Genomic DNA, 23,791 nt, shown 5'->3' on the forward strand with positions numbered 1-23,791 from the left:
TTATTTTACAGCTGACACTGTTAAGCCCGTTTGAAATAAGCTTATATTCTTCCACACAAATTACCAGTCTTAAAAAAATGATTTTTGAGTTTTTGTGAGTGAATTGTCCTTGCTGTAGTTTGGCAAAGGCAGCTTCCACATAAATTTTTATTGCCCAAATAAAGAACAAAAATCTGCAACAGCAACGAAACAATGTGCGATGCGTTTTATTTGATGTTCAGATGTCATTTGGGAAAATTTTTTGCCAAGTAATCCCCCTCGCCCCTCCGCCACCCCCCCACAAACAGGATTTTAAAAGATTTTAATCCTGCAGTGTGCTTGCTAATCCCCGCCAGATTAAATGCGACATCGTTTGATAATGTCTACAAAGCGGCTCGGCTCAGGCCAGCCTGCCGCTCCACTCGCTGACTCTGAACCTCCGCTCCTTCGCCGCATAATGCCGCAGCCGCGTACTGAACAGAACGAGCCCGTTACAGCCAGCCTGACAGCGCTCTCTCTCTCTCTCTCTCTCTCTCTCTCTCTCTCTCTCGTAAAGGAATGAATTCCAAATTCCCCTTATAAGACGCAACGCGCGGGGCCAACACCGAAAGCCATTTTCCGCATTACGGAGAAGCGGTGCAATCTCGCGAAAAGCAAAATGCCGCAAGTTCGCGAGAGAAATAGAAAATAGGATCAATAAAACTTAAAGCATTTCTGAGAGCCAGGGAAGAGAATGGAATTCCGGCAGGCGGTCCTCACACGGGACTCTTCCCCCGCTGAAAAGGTGTTCCGATCGCTGTGACCGGGCAGAGCTGCACCGCCAGACTCCCTCTGTACAATATCCCTGCACACAGAGATGTTCACTTGCATCTCCATTAGATTCAGTAAGAAATTCCACCCATCCCAAACAGGCAACAACAGAAACGACATCATCAACCACGACAACATCATCATCATCATCAACAACAAAAACAACAACAACAACAACAAAAACAACAAAAGTCAAATAATTTTCTGTCAGCTGCAGGGTGAAATATCCTCAAATTCATTTTTTAATCATCGGCAATTAGTTTTGTTTTAATAACATCCACAATTAAGGTCCCCGTCTGCATAATTCATGACGCCCTGGCGCTAATGTCAAAAATCAAATGCAACAAATTAAAAATAACAAGTTTGAGACGGTGTGATTCAATTAAAAGCCGGAGAAACGTTGGGCCATGCATAATTGAGGGGCAGCGCGGTAAGACGCACGTCAGGCTTGTCAGCTGCAGCGGCTCGATTGGATTTCGACTGTCAGGAGCACTTAAATCAGCTGTGTAAAAATTGCAGGTTACACTGATTTCCCTGTTTTTATTTGTGCGCACATTACAGGCATCGGGAAAAAAAGAAACAGACTGTTAACGTTTTAAAAAAAGGAAAATATCCTACGTGTGTGTGTGTGTGCATGCATCTGTGTAAGTGTGTATGTGTGTGTGAACACACACACACAATGGAATAGTTTAATAATTCACTTGCTGTGGTGTTATGTCCACATACATCACAGCTGTTACTATTATAGTCTAGAGGTTTTACACACAAGGCACTAATTCGTAACACTGATGCAGTTGTAATCGTTAGGAATTTCCTTTCCAGTGAAACACTGGGAATATAGTAAAAATTCATCAGTGCTAAAGCCGGGCGGTGTACACCTGGGGACGGAACACACTGTGACCTCACAAAGGAACGCACTGTGACCTCACAGCTGCAAGTCCACGCTGCATATAAATTAAGCACTAAGACCCACTCAAGGGCAAGAGCGACGATCACATCTGGATTTCCAGCCCCAAAGCCTTCCGAGCCTTAAACACACCCGAGTTGGCGTAAAGTGTCCACCGCCAACACGCTAAAAACCTGGATTGTGATCGTCGTTATTGTTACAGGCTGAGCATTATAGCAACTGTATTCCCCGCAGCGCTGGAGGTATGCAGGCAGTCGCTCGGTGAAGAGAGCCAAGGTCCGTACGCACGTGCGCGTCCCTGTCTGTCCGTCCAGTCCCTCGTTCACGCGCAGCGGAGACGACACCGCGGGATGCGAATGAAGAAACGCAGCTGGTCCGGCGCTCCGCCTCGCAGCCGCGCAGACGGTAACCGCGTTAGTAAACAACAACAAACAGGCCGAGAGGCAAACGAGGGGAATTTGTAAGTGGACGGGACGGGTGAGGGAGGAGGGGGGGGCAGTTCTGACGTGAACGAGGGCCGACTCCACGCCGCGAAACTTTGGCGGGAGAACAGAGCGCTCAGCGCCGCACGCAGCTGCTTCGCCGAACCCTGGCTGGGGTCCGCAGAGGGGAGAAACGACCCCCAGGACGCATGTGGGTCTCGGGAACATTTCAGAAACGCCGCTCCTTTTTTTCACCATAAGGGAGACATTCTGCCAGGTACCCCATCCCCCCCCCCCCCTTTTTTTTTTTGAGGGACAAGACTGCTAGGAGGGACAGTGAAGTCAGTGGAGCTACCCAAAGTTTGGGATTTATTTGGCTAGTCCAGCACAGAACCACAGAGGACAGCATACAGTGCCGTTGTTCCGTGGCTTTTGCTCACCCAACATGGACGCCTTCTGTCCCACACATCACCACAGACACCAAAAACGCTGCATTGACTCAGCAGGTCTCCATGCATAAGCAGGTGGACTTTGGGCACTCTGCAGTACATACTGGGGCCCTTAAACCTGCATCCACATAACTGCACGAAACAATGGCACAGTGAGAGAGTCTCTCTGCTCCCTGTAATCCTGGCAGCCCCAGATGTCTGTGGCCTCATTTTAATATCACTGCGTGTGCGCATAAAAAGATTTGTGTATGAAGTGCAAGCGGTGTTATGAAACACTCGGAGAGCAATAGCGATCATAGCATGATTTATAGGAGAACTGAAAGGAGCCAAGTGAGTTCCTCACGCATCTCAAAGTGAAAACACTTTTTAATAGTCAAAGTCACTTCTATTCAACAATAATGGCCCTGTTTCTGTTGTTGTATTAAAATCCCTCAAAGGTAATATATGAACATAATGGCAATGCTACCAATATAGTTTTTTTTAAATATAACTTCCTCTATTGTTGTTTTCTTTACAACCCCATCCCAAGCAACATGGGGGATGAGGCTGTAAATTGCAACACGCAAAAAAATTAATCCCTCCCCCACCCTCCTCCTCCCCCACAACCCCAGCAACAACAAAAAAAGAAAAAGAGTGTTCTGTTGCTTCCATCAATCCTTCCGGCCTACTGCCCCCCGTTATTTATTTCCATATTGTTTAGAGCCTGTCGAATTTGGCCGGGCTATCGGGAGGAAACGTGTGCTTGCGGAGCAGCAGAACGGACCCACACTTTGCCTTCGGAGGCAGTAATTACAAGCGACTGAGGAGCAACAGGTCCCCGAAGCGTCGTCGCAGACTTCTCCGCCGCCGAGAGGCTAATTGTAGCCAGACGCGGCAACCTCGGCGTGGCCTGTGTCCCTGCCGTAACCCCTGGGCCTTACGCCGCCCCCCCCACCCCCCCCGCTCTCCGGCAAACATATGGGAAAATTTTTCAAACTGATTGCTCCAATCTGATTAAGGGGCGGGAGGGGGAGGGGGGCGGAGGGGGTGAAGTTATGTAGCTGCAATTTATTGGTATTCCCGCGAAACCGACTAGCAGCTGCGCGGCAAAGAAAGGGCTCCCATTAGAGACACTTTGCGCCCGTTCCGGTTCCAGCGCGTCCGTCCGTGAGACCCCGCTGAGATCGCGCCGATCGGTCGCGCTGCCGGGGCCGGCGTGCCCCAACCGAAAAGCGCTGGCAGACAGGCAAATCTGTCTAAGTGCCCAATGCCCAACGCCCGCTCCCCCCCCCCCCCCAACAGGGCAGCGTTTACGATAAACACGCAATGAAAGCTCGGGGAAAAGTTTCCACTGTTCTTTGGTTTTGTTTTTTGTTTTTCCTGGTACATTAATGCAGTTGCCAAAGTTCGGCTTCGGCTGCAGTTGGCCTGAGGAGGTGGCTCCGCACGCGGGGGGACTAAACGTGTTTATCCGTCCCCCAGACGCTCAGCGCACTGCAGCGTGGGGATAAATGTGCCTCTTAGCCGTCGCGCTACCCCGGCTCCTACGCGCTTCCTTTAGCTCAATATCTAAAAATAAAGGGGGCTGGTGGGGGTATAATACCGTCCTAATTGTGTTTGTTTTCTAAAATTCACATTAAGCCCCAGAACACTAAGAGTGAGTCGATTGGGGGAGGAGCAGCCAACAGCATGTAAATAATAGGACCTGCTTTAGTGAGGAGCCAACCAATGCCGGAAGGCCATATGAGAGAGGGCGGGGTTTCACTTGACATGGAAGTTGAAATTACATTTTATATACATATACAAATATATATGTGCACACACACACCACACGCAGACAAAAAAAATATAAACTTTATCAGGTCAATGCAATTTGCATTTACAACAACCGTTCAAACACAGCACCACGGTGTCCGTCACACTCAAAGCTTGTCCACCGATCCCACGCTCCAACAGTCTGCCTTCCTGTAGGACAGGACGAGGGTCAGCTCCGCGCCCTCGGCGATGTCAAAAGCAGACAGATCTGACGCAAACGGGAGAGACTCGAGGGACGTCAATATGTCCGTAGATCAAGACCGTGGGCACCGTTCAAAAGGTATTGTCAGGCCCGGTGATTTTTTTTGATGGTGCAATAATCACAGGTGAAGGTCACACTTGCACACCGGCTGTCATTTCCCTGTCGGGCCGCATTAGAGAGGAGCTCTGTGAGACGCCGCCGAAACCCAGCCCGTGATGGATGAGTGACAGCTGGCCCTCTTCATGCAAGAGCGGTGATTGGCAGATGCTTAATTTTGTCTGTTTTCCGATGGCATCTGAGAAAGATTTTCTGCTCAGTTCCGTGAAAGCGCCCAAACTTCAGGTCATTCTTGTGAGGCAGAGACAGACAATGGCAAGAAGGCCCGGAGACCTGAGGCTTCCTGTCAGTTAGGAAGCGCTTGACACCTGAACTGTGTTTACACCCAAAACAAGGACTTCTATAAATCAATTATACAAGCTGCTAGCCCTGGGAACCTTCTGTAGGGCAGGATGCCACACCACTGTAGCCATATGCTAACGTATACACACACACACACACACTAAATACACACGCACGTGTACATGCACGCGCACACAAACACACTAAATATGCGCACGCATGCACACACACACACACACACACACACACACACATGATACACACACGCACACGCACACACTAACAAGACACACCATATATCAACACATGACACAGCACACAAAACCAAATGCCGCGCAGTGTGCACAACTGAACATGAACAACACACTGTCCTGAGCGGTAGTCAATCAATCATCACTGTACAAAACACTATGGAAATCCATAATTGTCCCTGGCTTTCATGTTCATGCCTGCTATAAGTCCTAATGAACTTAGAACAGTAGAATTCAGATCACAATCATGTTCATGCCTGCTATAAGTCCTAATGAACTTAGAACAGCAGAATTCAGACCACAATCATGTTCATGCCTGCTATAAGTCCTAATGAACTTAGAACAGCAGAATTCAGACCACAATCATGTTCATGCCTGCTATAAGTCCTAATGAACTCAAAACAGTAGAATTCAGATCACGATGCATGATTCACACAAGGCAAGCACTGGAAAGACTCTAAATGGCTTTCCTTTTGATGCAATATTCTGCTTTCGTGCTCCACCGTCTCACAGACTCTTTAAACAAATCAGTCGATTAGGAGCGTAGAGGAACACACGGTGTTTTCACGGGAAAAGGCTGCTTGAAGGGACCTTTGTTTTTGCCGGAAAGTGTGTGGATACAGTGGCGTGCTCCTGTGCACGCGCCGTTCAAAGAGGGAAGGCATCTCCGGGGAGAGGAGCAAAAAAACCACTTCACACACACACAAAAAAAAGAAGAACTCGAACGCTAACAGGGCTCGCTGGCAGAACAATGGCGCACTCAGTCTCCTCAGCGGCTGCACAGAGCCTCCTCCACCCCGCCACCAGATCCAACGCCGGCATTCATAATTCACAGCAAGCCGCGCCGTCACAAGCCTGTAAACAGCTTCCCCTCCTTAAAACACGCTGCTTTTCTGCTTCTCTCTTTTCATAAGAGATTTTTTGTTGTTGTTGTTTTTGCATTTTTCACATAATGTCTTAAAAATGTTTTTTTTTTTCTTTTAAAAGCTGCAATCCAGTATATCGGTGGTACTACTGCTCCATATTTGACCACTGAGGGGAAATGTGTAATCTCACACAGTGCCTGGCTGTTGCGCAACCTGACAGCTTTCTGTGGTTAACGCGGTGACGGGGGAGTGAGCGGCTGTTTCTCAGTTCCCAGCATGCTGCAGTGCTGTATGCACGCACGCACACGTATGTGCACATGCACATACGCACGTACGCACACACGCAGGCACGCAGGTACACACAAACGCACACGCTCACGCTCACAGAGGCTTTGTGTACGGAGATTTAACTGTGTGAGTGTTAAATTACACCCGTGGTTGATGTTATAAAACAAAACAGTATTTAGTATTTACATGAGTAAGCCGGGAAACTGGCCTATTCTGTGTTAACCACAAACCACACACTTCAGGACTAATGCACTGTTGCTTAAAGTGACACCCGCTGGGCGAATTGATTCAGCTGGAAGTGTGTTCTGCAGAACGCATTTTAGCCATTAGCACCTCACCGCGCCGCGTGCCGGGCTAACGGGCTCCGCGTGCCGGGCTAACGGGCTACTCGTGCCGCGCTGCTTTCCGATCTAACGAAACAAAAACCAATATTCCTTTAGCGTGAATGCGACAGACAGACAGACACAGTAAGCGGTATCAAAACTGGTATTACTGTCCTGGTCCCCCCGCGGTCGCGCTCCTTACGAATAATCGCGAAGGCCTCGGACCTGCCGCCGCCGCTGCCGATTTACGCGCCACCTGCTTTTGCGTTCGCCCAACAGGTCCGCAGCCGCAGCCTCTTACAAGCAAGGCATGCTGGGAAGGCATGTGACAGACCTGCCTCTCTGGCCTTTCTGCCTGAGGACTGGGTGACTCGCACACACCCCCCCTCCCCCTCCCCTACCCCCCCCCCCCCCTCCCCCGCCACCCACCCACCCACCCCGCCACAACCCATGCAGACAGCCACACAATGGAGAGGCCTCTATTGGCAGGTGGCCCCATGGAGATAATAGCAATTGTACCCAATGGTAGAGGCTCATTTTCTGGATCCCCTGTCCTGGGGGGGCCATGGGATAATGGCGTTTTATCCCGATGTACAGGCATCCTGGGTAGGCCCCCAATCGCCCATTAGGCGGGTAGATGTCTGGCCCTCTGAGGCCCTGGGCACACAGCCCATCATGTCTCCTCCTCCACGGCCGTCTCTGCCACCTATGAAACACCACCAACACACACCATACGCACCACACCACACACAGCACGCCACACTCGCACACACACATACGCACACCACACCACATCGCACACACACACACACACCACACGCACACACGCACACGCACACACAGCACACACACACCACACACACACACACCACCACACGCACATACGCACACACACGCACACACACACACACACACACGCACATGCACACACACACACACACACACACACACACACACACACATACCGCACCCCCCCCACACACACATGCACACGCACACACACATGCACCCCCACACACACACACACATCTATACACATACATGCACCCACACACACACACACACACACATCCCCTGGCACACTCCATTTCTTTCTATTTTTTATTTATTTTTCGGGCTGCTGGTACGATATACAAATAACAGTGAAGCACACTGAGGACACTTAGCCACACTAAGGACCAAAATTACACGCTATGTTGATGAAGGGCAATTAAGAGAATTAAAGCTAATGAGGCCAATCCTTTTCTTTCACCAAAAAAGTCAACAGACTAATTATCGAATTTAAGAATGTTCCTTTCTGTTTTTAGTGCCCCCCCCCTCCCCCACCCCACCCCACCACCAATGTAGCAGAAGGCAAACATTTGCCTTTTTTCGGCAGGGAATGTGAGCGTGAAGCGTTTAGAAAGTGATGGGGGAATTAATCATGTGTGAAGGTAAACCCGCACCGCTTCCCGCAGGAAGGCCTGGCCTGGCCGCTGGACAGAGGCCTCCACAGAGAAACACCGCCGCACAAAGCAAACAGGCTGCTGGGAACACTAGCAGATGCACCGACCCCCCCAACCCCCCCCCCCCAACACCCCCCCCCCCCCCCCCCCACCCCCCCTACCGCCCCCTCAGATCTTCAAAGGGAGAGGTTACAGGGAAATTCCACCTGACGTGCACAAAAACAAAAACAAAAAAAAATTCAACATTCAACATCAGGGGAAATTTTAGACTATTTCTGGCTATGAAATAGGTGACCATACCTATTCATAAAGTAAACAAAGGTGCAGAAGCAGAATAATAATGTGATATACTTTGTCATATGTCTGTTCATTGGCATTTTTTGATGGGGTACCACAATACCGAGCAATTCGATTTCAGAAAACTATTTGGGAAAAATACAAGAGAATATATCCTCTTCAGAAATATTGCCAAACTCATACAGAAGACCATGATTCCCAACCCAACCTTACCCTGGACACCATGGGAAACCTATTTAAAAATACACAAGATGCTACTGACATTGAAACATTACCTGCTGTGGGTCGGTACTCTTAATCATAAGGAATAAGAGGACTCCAATTCAACAATTCAAATTTCTGACCAATCGAGTCAGTCCATTTTTGCAGTCCCAAGGGTTGAAACTGAAAAGCTGACGGGCATCAGAAGCACACCGTGACACATTTGGGGATTTCAATGGAGAAGCGCTGTACGTTCCGTGTGATTGGCTGCCACTTGCTTTGACCAAACAGACAGGCCAGTGCTGCTCTGTGCTGTGGGGTAGACAGGCAGTTGGTTAGACCTTTCCCCTGCCTGCTGGGCTACAGCTGCACCTACTGGCAACAAACAGTTATGCTCAGTGGCTCAAGGACCTACCCATCGCCTGCACTCACCATAGAATCAACTGTGCTCACCAAGGAATCAGCTGTGCTCACCATAGAATAAGTCCTGTGTAATACTATGCTGCATTCTGATAGATACATGTAACACAAGGCCAGTTCAGAAAGCAGCATAGTAACACAAGGCCAGTTCTGCAATTAGCCCGGTGTGACTACAGGACATTCTAATGTTCTTAACTGAACATTCTAATGTGCAATCCCTCCCGGCAATTGAAAGCAATGGGGTTCTAGAACACGGACTTAGAATTTTTTAAAAACATTCCAAGAAATGTTCAGAGGGTTAAATAGTTAAATTGTGAGTGTTCTATTCCATTTGGTATAATCCTGTGTATGTGGCAAAAGTACTGGTGGTACTTCTGACCACACCCTATTGACCCAACAAACTATTTCAACTGTTTCAAAGGCGTCTTCCAGCACTAGCTACGCATTAATTCAGCTACCGCTTTTTACATTCACCTCAGGCGGTGTGGTATATTGTGTTTCCACCAGCTTTACACACTGAGTGAGGCTTGGAAAAAGGGCAAAAGGTTAAAGACGAACTCTTTTCACACTCCCCAGCTGACCCCTAAATTGAGAGGAGGGCAGTGATTTTACAGGTGCGGGGAATCTCCATAATGACTGCTGTTGAGGCTTTACTTTTTGCCCCAAAAAAAAAAAAAAAAAAAAAAAATTGTAATTGTTCCCTGGTCTCTTGAATGACTCGACAAACGGAATTTTATTATTCCAAGTTCTGCCCAGCCGAGCCTCTTTTTCACACTTTTTTTTCTCTCTCCCCTCATTCATAATGAGAGGAGGTCACGCGGCTTGCCAATCTTCCGCGTGACAGTAATGCTGACTGTCACCGGCTTTCGTAGCAGCAGGACTGAACTTTCGGGTTTGAAAAGCTGTCTGTCACCCCGGACGCGGCCAGTGGTAATGGGAGCCGATGTGTGCTCGTCAGCCAGGTGACACCCTAACCAGCGCTGTCACGAAGCAGGGGGGAGAGCTTTATGTAAAATGAAGCCTTCCATTTATTTGTCGATGACCTTCCGAAGTTCATTCCTCACTTATCGCAGAGTAGATTAATTCTAATGTCTCCACACTGGCCTTCTGGCAACTGGATTGTATCTTTATTTTATTTTATTTTATTTTTTTTGCTGCTCACTCTTCAAAAAGCTTTGCAGCAGAGATATTATAAATATTAGAAAATTGTGAATTTTCAAGTTCAATGCATACATTTATGCTGTGTAATATTGTAAATGTTTCTCCTGTGACTACAGAACAGAGAGAGAGAGAAAGAGAAAGAGACAGAGAAGGAGAGAGAGAGGGAGAGGGAGAGGGGGAGAGGGAGAGAGAGCCACTGTGCTTCTGGAGCCAAACAAAAGTGAGCTTGCATCAGGCTTGGTTTTCATCAGCAAGGTCTGCCGAGATGTCAGCTGACCTTACCCAGGCCACTGCTGGGCCTGGAGAGTGGGGCGTTTGCCAATCACAGGGCTGACAATGGCGAGCTCTGCCCTCAGAGGCCAATCAGCCGTTTTCATCTTTCTTCGCTCTACGGTTTGGAAGCTTCGGCTGTGCTGCTCCAGTTTTACACTCGGCCACTCTCAATTACCCAAGGTGCCTTGCAGCTGAGGAACACACTCCCCCCTCTGAAGCAACCGCCTGCACAGCAGTGACCACTTTGCACACTGCAGCACGCATGGCTACAGGAGAGAGCTAGCGCCGATCGCAGGACAGCTGGTAGTGTGACGGCCGCGGGGAACCTGGTGTGTTAAGTGATAACCTGAGGTGAACTGACAGGGGAAATGGTTTGATTTAAACCCACCACGTAATTTGATAACATAACATTATGATAACATAGCCCAGCCTTGAACCTGTGATACATCTATAGTGCCCAGCTCTTGAGCTCTTGTCTGTGGTGGACTCCACCTCCAAAGACCCTTCTATATCTCTTCTCACATTCTTAAATACTTCATTTGAATACGCTGTATTTTAAAAGAATGTGAAATATGTATAAATGCTTTATATGTATTCCTATCATTTCAGGGTGCATCGTTATAGGCGTTACTGACCAAAATGCATAAACGTGGAGGATCAGGGAAAGTGAATGATGGAATCCATGAAATTAAATAATGTCTGAATAATCTGAAGTACAGAAAAAAAGAACAGAAAATGACAAAAACGTCTGAAGGCAATTTGAGACAGGATTTACCCCACTTAATTTGTCTATTTGATTTACCGTACAGTATGTCAGAATGTGACACAAGCTCTTTATAAATACGGGTCTGCTTAGCTTCAAACCAGGCCTAAAGAGTCATAACTCTCAGCGTGTCTAAAAGGAACAAATAATATTTCATGCCGCATTTCTGAATGACAGTCATGTATTACTGGAGAAACATTGGTTTTTTGTTTTTTTCATTTGTCAGAAAAGTCAGTATAATTTGTGTGAATGAAGTTTTATGCCTCCCTGATGGGGAGTAAATCAGGACCAGCATTCATACCGCTATTTTCCTTCAGACAAACTAAAACACACGGCTGATTTATTATGAAAGAAATAAATCAAATGGAAGCCCTGAGGTAACACAAAGGCTGACATGCATATGACCACTAAGCGTTTCTGTTAAAGTCTTTGCTTCAGGTCAAAGCGTGCATCCGACGGAATAAATGGGGTTTTCTGGCTTGATATCACATACAAGATATTTTAAAGATACTTCAACACAATATCCTATGTTCATTTATTACACATTTGTAAAAGCAAGCCTCTTGCAAGCAAATCCAGTCAAATAGCTCCCTCCATTTTAAAGTCACCTATGATTGATTGGCCTAGGATGCACCACGTCCATCAACCTCATTAACAGTAATGCACTGATGTGTTCCTGAACTGTTCAATTGAGCACCTCTCTCAGGTTTTCAAATTTCAACAACAATACTGAAATCTCAATGATAACCTGGCTGATGTGTCCACCACATGCTTCAGCAATAGCAGGGCCGTAACTCTGTAGTGTGTAATAGGCACCTACAGTAGATTTTTTGTTTCCCATCAACACAACAGCAAAGTAATATTTGCACTGCAGTAGTTGTATCCCCGCATCACTATTTTGGTGACCTAGTCATGGTCTTCGGATATGAAACCAGGAAGCTTTAGGTTGGCCTCCAACTGTCCCGAGGCATGTAAGCTGACCTGTGTGTCATGTGCACAAATATGATAACAAGTATTGATTAAGCATTCAATTAAATGCTAGGTTACCATAATGGCCTTTATGTCTTGTTTTAAAGGAGGTCAGAGTCATAACTCTCCACATATACGGTGTGTAATCTGCTGTCCAAAGTCCAAGTTTAGGAGTCTTCTGGGCCACCTGCCAATTAATTTACCAAATCTCCGTAGACCACAGGCTTTGAATGACACTAATTCTCTGTGATACTCCATCGTCTTTTAAGTCACAAGAGCTACAACCTAGGATCGAGAGCAAGACCTAATAACCTGCATCTGCATGGTATTACGGTGGAATATAATTTGGCTAAAGCTGAAAGTTACGTTGCTGATATATTTAACAGGAAGCCATCTCCGTCTGTGTGCTATAAGTCATTCCACTTCATAAATGCGAGTGGGAAAACAATTGTTCCTGGCTGATTTTCCACAAACCCCCTTAATGAAGGCCATCTGTACAGTGTGCTTCCAGCAGTCCGCAAATCTCCCAGCAGCCTCTTCTCAGCTTGATTAAAGCTGTGCCTTTGGCCTGGTCTTCATTACCATAGGCAGGAAGAAAGAAAAAAAAAACCCCAAAGTGAGATGGGTCAGCACCTGTACATTTCAATTCTATACGTTTGCCAGGTATGCGTAATATTTGTGTATTATTAAGATGACAGTTTCATGTGAATGAATTATGGCTGGAAATGTCATTTTGCTGTGGGATGGCTTCGGTGCAGGCTGCTAGGGCTCTGTGGGAGCTCTGAGGAGGAGCAAAGTTGATGTTTGGGAAAAGGCTTCCTTCACCACAGGCCGCAATGATTAACTGCACCAGCACTGAAGACTGATCTGCACAAAAATCTGAGTTTGAGAATACCAATACAAAGAGCTTAATTTCAGCAGGAACTTCAGATTTAAAAGGTATTTCAGCTGAGATATCCGTAGTCAACGGTGCTATACATCCTGATTTCTAAACGCATATCTAGGCTTGTCTTTAATCACAATGGTTGCAACAGGGAAATGAACTACAGAATTCCCCAATGTTTATAAGCCATGAACATAAATAAACATTCATAATGAAGTTCTCCTTTTATTAAAATTCATTCTTCTTTAATATTTTCAGAACTAGAAAATAATGTCACGATGCATCTTATGAGACATTTCACGGTAATTCAATTAGTTGCAGCTAACACCGCAATCAAAGAAACATACGCAAACCTTTCATTCTGGAAGCGTATACATCCTTTGAAATACACCACAATTAAAAAGATTTCCGCATCGCCTACAAAGGCCTTGTGCTTTTTGAAAGGTTCTGAAAAATACAATATACAAGTCTAAAAGCGAGAGTCGAGCTGAATTAAAATCAGATCTTTGCAGCGGTGTTTGCATCACAGTGAATGGGTTTCATAGACCAAAAGGGGTTCACCTGCTGATCCAGTTGTCAGATTCAGAGTTATAGTAACATCGATGAGGCAGCCATTCTGACATGATATTAATGTGGCCGTTGCCTCAATGGTAATAGAAGGAGGCCAATTTGAACTTCACAAGGACAGCAGGAACAGTCAGCGGAGGTTTGGGCTGCTTGGTAGGCAGGGCACTGGCAGTTGGGAGAACTGTCAAAAGGGAGTTTTAGATCACAGCTTTTTCTGAGGGGGGAGGGGGCGGGGGTCATTTTCAGAATTACTCCCCTTAAAAATGTTTTTGGACATTTTTTTTTTTTTTTTTATCAACGAAGTTACTTTTAGGACACAGACTCAATGATAAAAATGCTACCCAAGACGTGACGGGCTTGCGGCCCATTACTGTGCTTGAACTTAAGAACTCTTTTTGTTCATTGTCACCGTTTCAGTAATGCACCATATGCAGAAAGGACATGGGTCTTCTTAAACTATAAGGAACAGTTCAATGCAGGAGCTATTTTCCCCCAGTAATTATGCATGAGTGAAATTCATAGGCATGAAAACACATGGCCACTTTGGAAGGAATTAACTGTCCTTTAGCTGGATGAGTCACCTCTTTTCCCCCAGTGCTAAAGGGTTCCTGAAGGTGCCTGTTACTCATTGACTGCTTAGATCCATCCAGTCATGAGTAGATTCCCATGAGTCCAAGTAGCTAGGTTAGCAGGGATAACCCAGTGTCCGCTACAACAGATAGGCCTGTGCATGATTTGGGATCTGTTTTTGTAAAATAATTCTTTGAGTTCTGTGTCAGTTGTGGAACTACACTTTCTGCTTAATTCTGCTATTCTACAAAATAATTGTGAATGTCTGAAAGGCAGCAAGAAGAGCATTGGTAAGGGAAATATACTGACATATCAATGATAAAAATAGTCTAAAATATAAGCACACTACGGTAACCCATCTACCATGCACATAGTACATGTATCTGCACACAATGATCACCAAGAGCAAGATTAGACTACATTAAAATATAATGTGGGTTTAAAATGATCATAAATCTTGTGCTAGTCATAAAACATCATAACTATTTTTTTTAAGGGAAGGGAACCGAGTTGAAGATTTAAAACCTAGTTTGTCAGGCAGCTTGGGAAAATGATGAGCCATTCCAAATGTATGCTAGTTATGGGTAGCTTGTTCCACTTGTAGGAAAGCGGCAAGGAATGGAACAGTGACAAGTTCCAGAAGTGTGGCCACAGTTCTACACGTATCCTAATGGCTACAGAACACAGAGTTAGTGCTGAACTGGAATGCAGAACTGCAATCGGGCAGCAGCCTAAAATAAAAACCACTCAAACTGAACTGCTTAAGCTATCCAACTGTATGAATGGATGGAATATTAAAAATGTGACCTAAGTCACTCTAGATAAGAGCGTCTGCTCAATGCTAAAGTGAAATAAAGAGAAAATAATGCATTATGACTGGCAGGTAGGCTCCGTGCCATGAACTCCTAGATAAGGAAGTAATGATGCTTTGAACTTGATGCTCGCTGTGAGAACACGAGAAGCTAAACAACAAATGCGAGTCGAAGCCAAGTTAAGTAGCAATGGTCTGCTTTATTTGTTCAGCCCTTTGAAAAGTAGGTTTTTTGGAATGTCTTTTTTCCCCCAAAACATTCAGTGTTCCAGAACTCCACAGCAGTACTGGATTGTTAACAACCAGTTGTGTGTGTCAGAAGTAGAATGTTCAGTTAAGAGCATTCTAATCTTGTATTTGTGATCTTAAAGGGTTAATGGAACAGGCAGGGATAACCACCCAACAAGAAGCTGCAGTAATCCAGGGGGAACAGGGCAAGGACACAGGCTGGGAGCCAGGTGCCAGATTGGTAGATGGTACAGAACAAATTTTCTTTGTTTTTGAGGGAGAACCTTTGGGATGACCGAGGTCACTATTGCGATGGCTTCTGTGAAGGAAAAAGCTTTGGTCGCTGAGGGTATCAAACAGGTTCAAACAGGTTGGCAGAACAGGGAAGAGGCTGTGTAGAAACTTCCAGCGTTGTGCGCCAAGGCAACAATGCTGATGGGAGTCATCAAGCTAATTTGGGTCACCGAGTAGGTTCTTTTCATCTATGGGACATTTCTGTCAGTTGGCATCTGTCAGTTGGATGTTTTTATTTCTCTGGCGTCCATCAGCAATGTCTGCGACCTCTGTCTGACCTGACCGAAGCGTTCGGACAGCCCCAGGCTCCAACACCATTTTAAACAGTTTGGCAAATTATCTCCCGGGCTTTTTTTTTTTTTTTTGCAGGCTCCTCATTATAAAAACAGCAGTGGGGGAGAAAAAAACAAAAAAAACCAACAAGCAAGTTGGTGACCAATTTCCATACATTATTCCTGCATTCCCACTGACTCCGGGCCCGAGGAAGCACCTGTGTGTCGGACCCTCGGCCCCTCGGCCTCCCTCAAAACCAGGCAGCCGCTTTCATCCTTCTGGGGTGGGAAAAGGCTCTGGTTTGAAAACAGGTGTTTTTCTTCAAAGGCCCCCCCCCCACCGTGCAGAACAGAGCAGCGAAGGCCCCACTAGAGCAGAACAGGCCACATCACCCCGGTGAACTCTGCCACGGCTCTCAGAGCAGAGGAGTACTACCAGGTGTTTCGCTCCATCAGATCCTATTTACCGGGCTCTGAGATACAGTCGTTCTGCGAGCCACAACTTTCCAAACAAATTGAGCACGAGGCGACGCTAGAAAGAGACGTCTGTTCCGTCGAACGGAGGGGGTTAAAGTTAATTCAATCGGGCACGTATACTTCCAGGGAAAAAGGGGGAACATCTGCATTTCGGTGGCATGGACTCATTTGTTGCAATTTTGGATCTCATTTCCATTTGCAAGAGAGATAACTGCTTGCATATGGAAGTAATAGATAGCAGGGGTCAATGCAGTTACTTTCACTTATACAGTAATCCCTGCTGGCAAAGGAAGAAACAAAGACATGACTTTGGAAAGAATTTAGTTCACTTCAGTGATCCTTCTACCAGCCTGAAGAATGAAGTCCAATTATTACTATTATCATTGATTGGCTCTGATGACCTACAGTTTAAAAAAGCTTTGCCTCTGCAATTTAATGGTCCAAAGCACAGCGTCCACACTGGAGTATCCTGCGGTAGTGTTTGATTCAGTCACCAAGCTATTAACGAGAAGACTGGGCCCAGTTTTTGCATTTGAAAGTGCGCCATTAAAATAAACCATTCTGAGGCCCAAAAATTGATGGTATCTGAGCTGCTGTCAATTTAAGGAAATTCAAAAACGCATTTGAAATACCGACAAAACAGAATTGTAGCATTAGAAATATTTGATATTAATACAATGCAACTATTTATGTATTCAAAAAATAAAAAATGTCCTACTTTTATCTAACTGTCGTATGGACAGGATATTTTATCAGTTTGCATCATACAACCTCTGAGAGAGAAAAAAAACAGGTGGCATGAATTTGTTAGTGCACAGATCCAAGCACAACCGTAATCACAAATGACATCTACAGAACTGGACCATTAGACCATCAGAAGTTCCAACAAGGTTTCCTTTGTCTAAAGAAGGGTTAATCTTATTATCTTTAAAACAGTTTCCCCATTTATAATGGGATTTTTTTTCTCTCTCACAATTATTTCAAAATCAGTTTTACACATAGTATTCATAAAAACCAAAACAATATTTAGAGTGGTTTCACTTTTGTCCAATCCTTCACAATAAAGTGGCAAGATTTGATGAAAGTGCCTTATAATTAAAACTAATAAACTACTACTACTACTATTATAGAACAAAGATTATATTGCATGATTTTAACACTGCTAACAAAAAAAAGTGGATTTTTTAAATTAACTTTTTATTTTCTGGCCGTGGGTTGGACAGGACAATGATGCCATATGGGTCAGTGAAGCCAAGCACCCAGACCCGTCTCTCTAGGGACAGCACACACAGCTCAGCGCTAATGACCTCCCCTCCTGCTCTCAGTGACAGCCAGGCCGCTCGCCGTCTCTGCGCGGCGGCCATGCGCATGAGTGACGGCTGCTGCTGCCGCTGCCCACCGCGGTGTTCAGAGCGGGCCCGCGGCTTGATGGTGACCGGTGGGCGGAGTCTCCCTGCAGTCACGCGCGTGGGAGGGCGTGGCAGCAGGGTCAGCCTGAACCTGGCGCGCACAGAGACTCTCCCAGACCTTCAAAGGCTGTAGGGTCGGGACATGGGTAAAGGGTGTGGAACCGACCCCCGCCCCCCCCTCCCCGCAATATGATTGGACACGACGGGCCACCCCTGACTGGTTCTTGGTCCCCCCCTGGGCCCCCCATTGAAACAATCCTAAAATCCCCACTGCTGCAGGGTACTTTAGAGCAGTCACCCTTTGAAGAGAAGGTGTTTTGGAATGTTCTTCAAAATTTTACCTCAATGTTCTAGAATTCCTTTGTTTTCACTCACCAGCTGTGATTGTTACATCAGCTTTAGAATGTCCAGTTAAAAACATTCTAAATCACATCAATCCCACCAAAAAGGGTTAAGAAGTTTAGGCTGCGTCACCAGCTCTTCAGATGATGCTGTAAAACCATCAGTCTGCCAAAAAGACTGGTGACAGAAAATGGGAGGCTGACTTACTTTTTGTGTACCACATCCTTCAGATTTCCTGCAGGATTGAATTATAATCCCCTACATGCTAAAAGCATCATCTTCTACAGTACCACCCGGACACATCGTTCGGGCATTGTACGGACTGCTGCTTCTCAAAAGGAAAGCTAAACAGCTTTAACAGCTAAAGTAAATTATGATGTTAACATGTAAATCACTTTGTGCCGTTCACAATACAATGGAGTTTTACCAACAAATTATGCAGCATTTTCCATTAAGATGGCTAATGCGTCCACTACATAACTTTCTTGTGGAAACTAGCAAGACACACCTCTGGAACCAGTGCTTCAGGAATTGATTTCCTATTACCCGCTTTCCATTTTTACTGCTTTGGAAATCACAAATCAGGGAACAACTTGCGCAATTGATGCACATGATGTCTATTTCCTCTCTCTCAAATTAGACCCTCTTCAGAATGTGTAGCGCACACATTGCACTCTTCTGCAGGCTGTCTAATAAGAGCGAGAAAAACCTCTGGCTCGCAACTTGCATCAAAGCCACTAGAGAGCAATTAGGTTTTTTCCCTAACTAGTTAGCAGGAAAGACCAGAGGATTTTTCTTAATAATGTGAGGACTTTTGAGAGCAGTCTAATTGAGAGTCTTTTTGTGTAGTTATATGTATGATTAGAAACCATTAAGAAAACTTTAAGAGATATTTCAGAGTAAGAAGTGTTTGATGCATATCAGTGGGTCAGGTTCTTTAGGATTAATCATGTCAAGACTGCATACCAGCTCCCTTGATTTGGCTGGGCTGGTAAAAAAAATAAATAAATAAATTTTTAAAAAGGCCTTCAAAACTTTAAATGCCACTTTGAACTGTATAAACTGTCACACGGGCCAGAGTTATAAATAATTTCTGAGAATGATCATTCTCACAAGAAACAACAAAATTATAATACTGTATCGCACTAATTATACTCATTCCATTACATTACATGTATTTAGCAGATGCTTTTATCCAATGCAACGTACAAAAGTGAAAACCAAAGGTCACTGGAACAACTACAAAACACAGGTCCGATAAGGCACAATACTAATTTTGTACAGTTATTCATAGCCAAGAACACAAAGTCCAGTTCACACAGTGAACATTACTCCGACCTAACCTATGCTTCGTCTAACTACGGGGCATTCCAGCTGAAGATGTCCTCCTGTCCAAACACAGATCACCAAGACAGGTCAGGTGTGCTTCATTTACACACTCATGGCAGAATTAACAAAGCCAGAATATTTTAACTATCGTCCGACGAAGCTCCATCCCCATCACTTTCCCCGTCATTTTATTTGGGCTTGCAGACCCAGCAAAACAACAGTTTGACGGTCAAAAACCCCCCAAAGTTACCATTCGTATTTAGTGCTAAATATATATTATTGCTGTATGCAGTTGAGACACAAACATGCAAAAATATTGTTTTATTGTGATTTATGTTTCAAAAACACTTCACAAAAGTCTAATTTTTGACATCCGTCACAACTGGAGCACCCTATCCCCTGAGCTCTACATCATTCTGCATGAAGCAATGGGCCCTTTTTCTAGATGTAGAGACATTATTTTGACACCATAGAGGCAAAAAATAAAAAGAAACAAGAATAAAGCTAGTGCTCAGCTAAACTCCATATTTACTTCATGGTGTGCTTTGCTCCATACTGTAAATAACATACACTGTAATTAACAGTATTTACAACAAGGACATATTACATGCCTGATCCTTTCACTTTTGGCTGACCTAATTTAAATCCTCCCAATAAAACCCAAGATCTGGGTACAGGATTCCTGACAGCATTGCTTATCATGATTTAGTTTTGGAATCAGTTCAAATTGATTCTATTTCCACTTGCATCCAACTGCTACCTTTTTTCAGCAGTCAGCTAAATTAACCCATTAAATGATGTACAACAAAGTGTACAACCATAACCAGGAACAAGTGTGTTGAAAACCCTAGAGGGAAGTACAGTACAGGGAACGACCGTGTAGTTTAACTTGGACCCTGTAGGTTAATCTAACACACCAAAAAGTTTGTTTGTGTGAAGATTTTTTTTTTTTTTTTACAATTCTATTTTTTTGGAGTCACAATAAAACACGAAGGACAAATGTTGATTAAGTCCAGGCCTTTATCGTGTGCCATTCACAGACCCAAATAGCCCTTCGGACCGTGTTAATCAAAGCAGCGCAGGCCTCTCTCTCTCATTCATACGAGCACAGGAATTCCCATATGCTGCAGTGGGTCGCAACAGAGGTGCTCCGAACCCTTCCCTAATGTGCTCACACGGGCTCGTTTTCCTTAAATACCGCGGGTCAAGGTCTCATTTCCTGTGGCCAGTTTACGAAATGAGCTCAAAGGGCTCCCACGCCCCTGGGGAGCGGCAGGGCCCACGGTGACCGTCATGGCCCCTGCGTGGAGCTCACACATGGTCGTCACCCAGAGAAAGGTGGTCACACTGTAAGCGTAAAATGAACACACCGTGTACAGAACTTATTACGGATACGGAGCTCTCCCTTTTCCTTCAATAACAAGCCATTAATTAAGCAGCTGCAGCCACAAATTTCTGGAATACAAATCTAATGTCACTACATTTTTTTGCACAAGACTGGCATGGATACACAGGACGGGCGTGAGACTGGATGACTGAACATGAACACACACACACACACACACACTGGGGCGCGCGCACACACACACACACACACTGGGGCGCACACACACACACACACACACACACAAGGTTTTTATTCAGATACGCTATGTTAGCATTATTATTATGCAGCATGCTGCTGCAAGGAGGGGAGTTAAAGTTGATGACTGGTGGCCTGGACAGTTTGTGAGAAGGGGCACTCTGCCTAGGAGACTCATGGGAAACACCCAATTAGCAGCCGTTTCCCCGGGGCCTTGACCAAGCAACGTTTATTAGGCCCGAGGTGGCCTCGTTTCCACAACAGGTCCTCCAGAGCAGCAGCGGAGTTTCAATTTGGGAAAAATCCCAGAATGCCCCGTGACTCAATAATACCTACTGGTGATGGGACACAGGTGACCTGGGCATGGGGCATGGGGTAGAAGTGACACCGGGAGGGGGTGGGCGGGGGTTGGGCTGGAGGGAGGTTCTGGTTCAGGCAGGCCTCACTTTTCCTCACATGCTGCGGTTAAACAGCTCGTAACAGTACGAGACTGTGGCCCCCGTTGGCTACAGTGAAGGACAGAGGAAGACTGACGCGGTCAGGCCTGGGAGAAAGTTGATGAGGCGGCAGACTCGACCCAAATGGTTAATAGGCTTCAGCTGCTATCCGCTGCAGACACACAAGCTTGCTACCAAAACGTCCCTCTGATAACGAGTTAAGCTGTGGGTAAATGCCAGTGATGAAACTTTGCTGCTGTTCTCGGGAAGTCAGGGGTAGAAAAATTATAAATAAAGTCTGCTCCTCTGCTCCCAACGGTCTTGGCTTTTTCCATTTCTCTTTCTTTTTTTTTTTTTTGTTACAGATGAAACCTAATTCCTATGTGAGACCAAATTCAGGCGCAGCTTTAGAGAAGGCAGCCAGCAGCAATTATACGAGCATAATCAGATATCTTTGCTAGAAGTCATGATTTATGGTCTGTTTTCACATTAAACATGTTATGTGTTCAATGACACCAGCACGATTTATTGCCAAATACCTGCATGGTTACAATAAAACAAGTGTTCCATTTTTTCCTTCAAAGCTTTCAGTCTGCTGCAGGGAAGGAAATGCAATTAAAGAACAATAACAGCATTTTAAAAGAAGAGAAAAAAACGGTTAAAGGTACTTAGGCTGGTATTTCTGTTTCTGAAATTTATGTTTGGGTCTGGGCTGTTCCAAATATCTAATTCTGGCTCAACTTCTGCTTGTAATTATCTATCAAAAGGTTCACAATTTTTTATGGAGTTCCATTTTACAAAGCATAAAATGTATTTAATAGCTTGCTAAGTCAAGACAGGCTCCACAAGATGCAAATAATATTTTCCTTAAAATGTTGAGAAAGATAAAACATGCATTTTGGAAACTAATATGTAAAGCCTCTCATTTATATTAGATAATTATTTAAGTATATTATCATCCAGAACCTAAAACAGTGCAAATCAATTGGCATATAATGCATTGCATGTTGTTGCTGGTTTCTAGCAGATTTAAGGATAATACTCAGCTTGTAATGCCAGCAGATTTAAGGGTACTCAGTTATTCTATAATCACTGCTGAACAATGTTATGATCAATATTTAGAACATGGATTATTTTCCACTAAGCTTGTATATTAATGTGTCCTTTTTTTACACTGCAGGTAATGTTATCCAAGTTACATATTTCTCAAAATATAATATTTCTACAAACTTTATATATACTGTGTGTGTGTGTGTGTATATATATATATATATATATATATAATACTGTTCCAAACAAGTGTTTTGAGAATGTGATACCCAATGGAACGGCACAAACCAGCAGATTAAGAAGGCAGTCTTTAGTACCTTCACCATCAGCCTTGTATTATACCTTGTATACATTATAACATAAATATATGCAGATCGCTGCTACCAGTCTGAAAATTTGGAAACATGCCATATTCAACAGGTAATATACCAATCATGGGTGACAATTTATGTCACATGCGCTGACACAGTGAAGGAAAATGGAAATGTGTAAATATATAAAACAAGTGTATTTATTCAGGCAGGATGTGATGCAATCATGAAACATCTTGTGTGTGACGCCAGCGAGAGCTACAGGGTAGATCACACGCACATTGCATATGCATAACTCAGACACTGACCTACGAGAAGGACCATCTGTCCACACGTCCAGCCACTTTCTGAACTGTTTCGGGGAGGGGGCTCGAACATTTCCCAGGATGCACTGGACGAGAGGCAGGAATACACCCTGGACAGGTCGCCAGTCCATCGCAGGCGCCACACACCATTCACTCACACACTCATACCTATGGGCAATTTAGAGTCTCCCATTAGCCTACTGCATGTCTTGTGACTGCGGGAGGAAACCACAGTACCCAGAAGAAACCCATGCAAACACAGGGAGAACATGCAGAAAGGCCTGAAAAGAACCAAACGTGACAAATAATGGTGGGTGTTAATAATAAAATGCACAGTATACCAGGAAGAGTATCCCTACTGGCAACGATACATTACTGAACACTGAAGTGGCACCTAAAACCATCTACCTCAGTTGCTCTTGTATAACTCTAACTGTGCATATGAATGTGTGTCAAATAAGCTGTACAAAATGTGGCTATACTTACCCAAGTTATCCAACACATGATCAACCACTGTTAATTGTGATGTTTACAAAGCACAATATCTTACATATTTATTTCATGTTTCATGGCTATAAATTTTTTTACAGCCAGAAGGTGGGGAGACCTTTTGAATGTGTGTTCAATAAGCAAGCGCATTTATAAGAGCCTATTAATCAATCACTGTGCCAGGGAACTAATCGAAACTGCCCACCTCAAACAAGC

General features: G+C 44.9%; 1 long non-coding RNA gene across 4 annotated transcripts in view; it reads right to left on the bottom strand.

Moving 5' to 3' along the window:
* The window catches only part of LOC135240983 (uncharacterized), a 138,092-nt gene that overhangs the window by 104,610 nt on the left and 9,691 nt on the right, over window positions 1–23,791 (bottom strand). The window contains exon 3 of one of the 4 annotated variants that reach the window (XR_010325843.1): window positions 12,639–12,792. The exons of the other annotated variants lie outside the window; for them this stretch is intronic. This is a non-coding gene — a long non-coding RNA (uncharacterized LOC135240983). Of the gene's footprint in view, window positions 1–12,638; window positions 12,793–23,791 lie in introns of those variants that run through there. 4 annotated transcript variants of the gene reach the window in all.

The sequence above is a fragment of the Anguilla rostrata genome, chromosome 15 (assembly GCF_018555375.3).
Source record: "Anguilla rostrata isolate EN2019 chromosome 15, ASM1855537v3, whole genome shotgun sequence".
In the NCBI taxonomy this organism is placed as follows: Eukaryota; Metazoa; Chordata; class Actinopteri; order Anguilliformes; family Anguillidae; genus Anguilla; species Anguilla rostrata.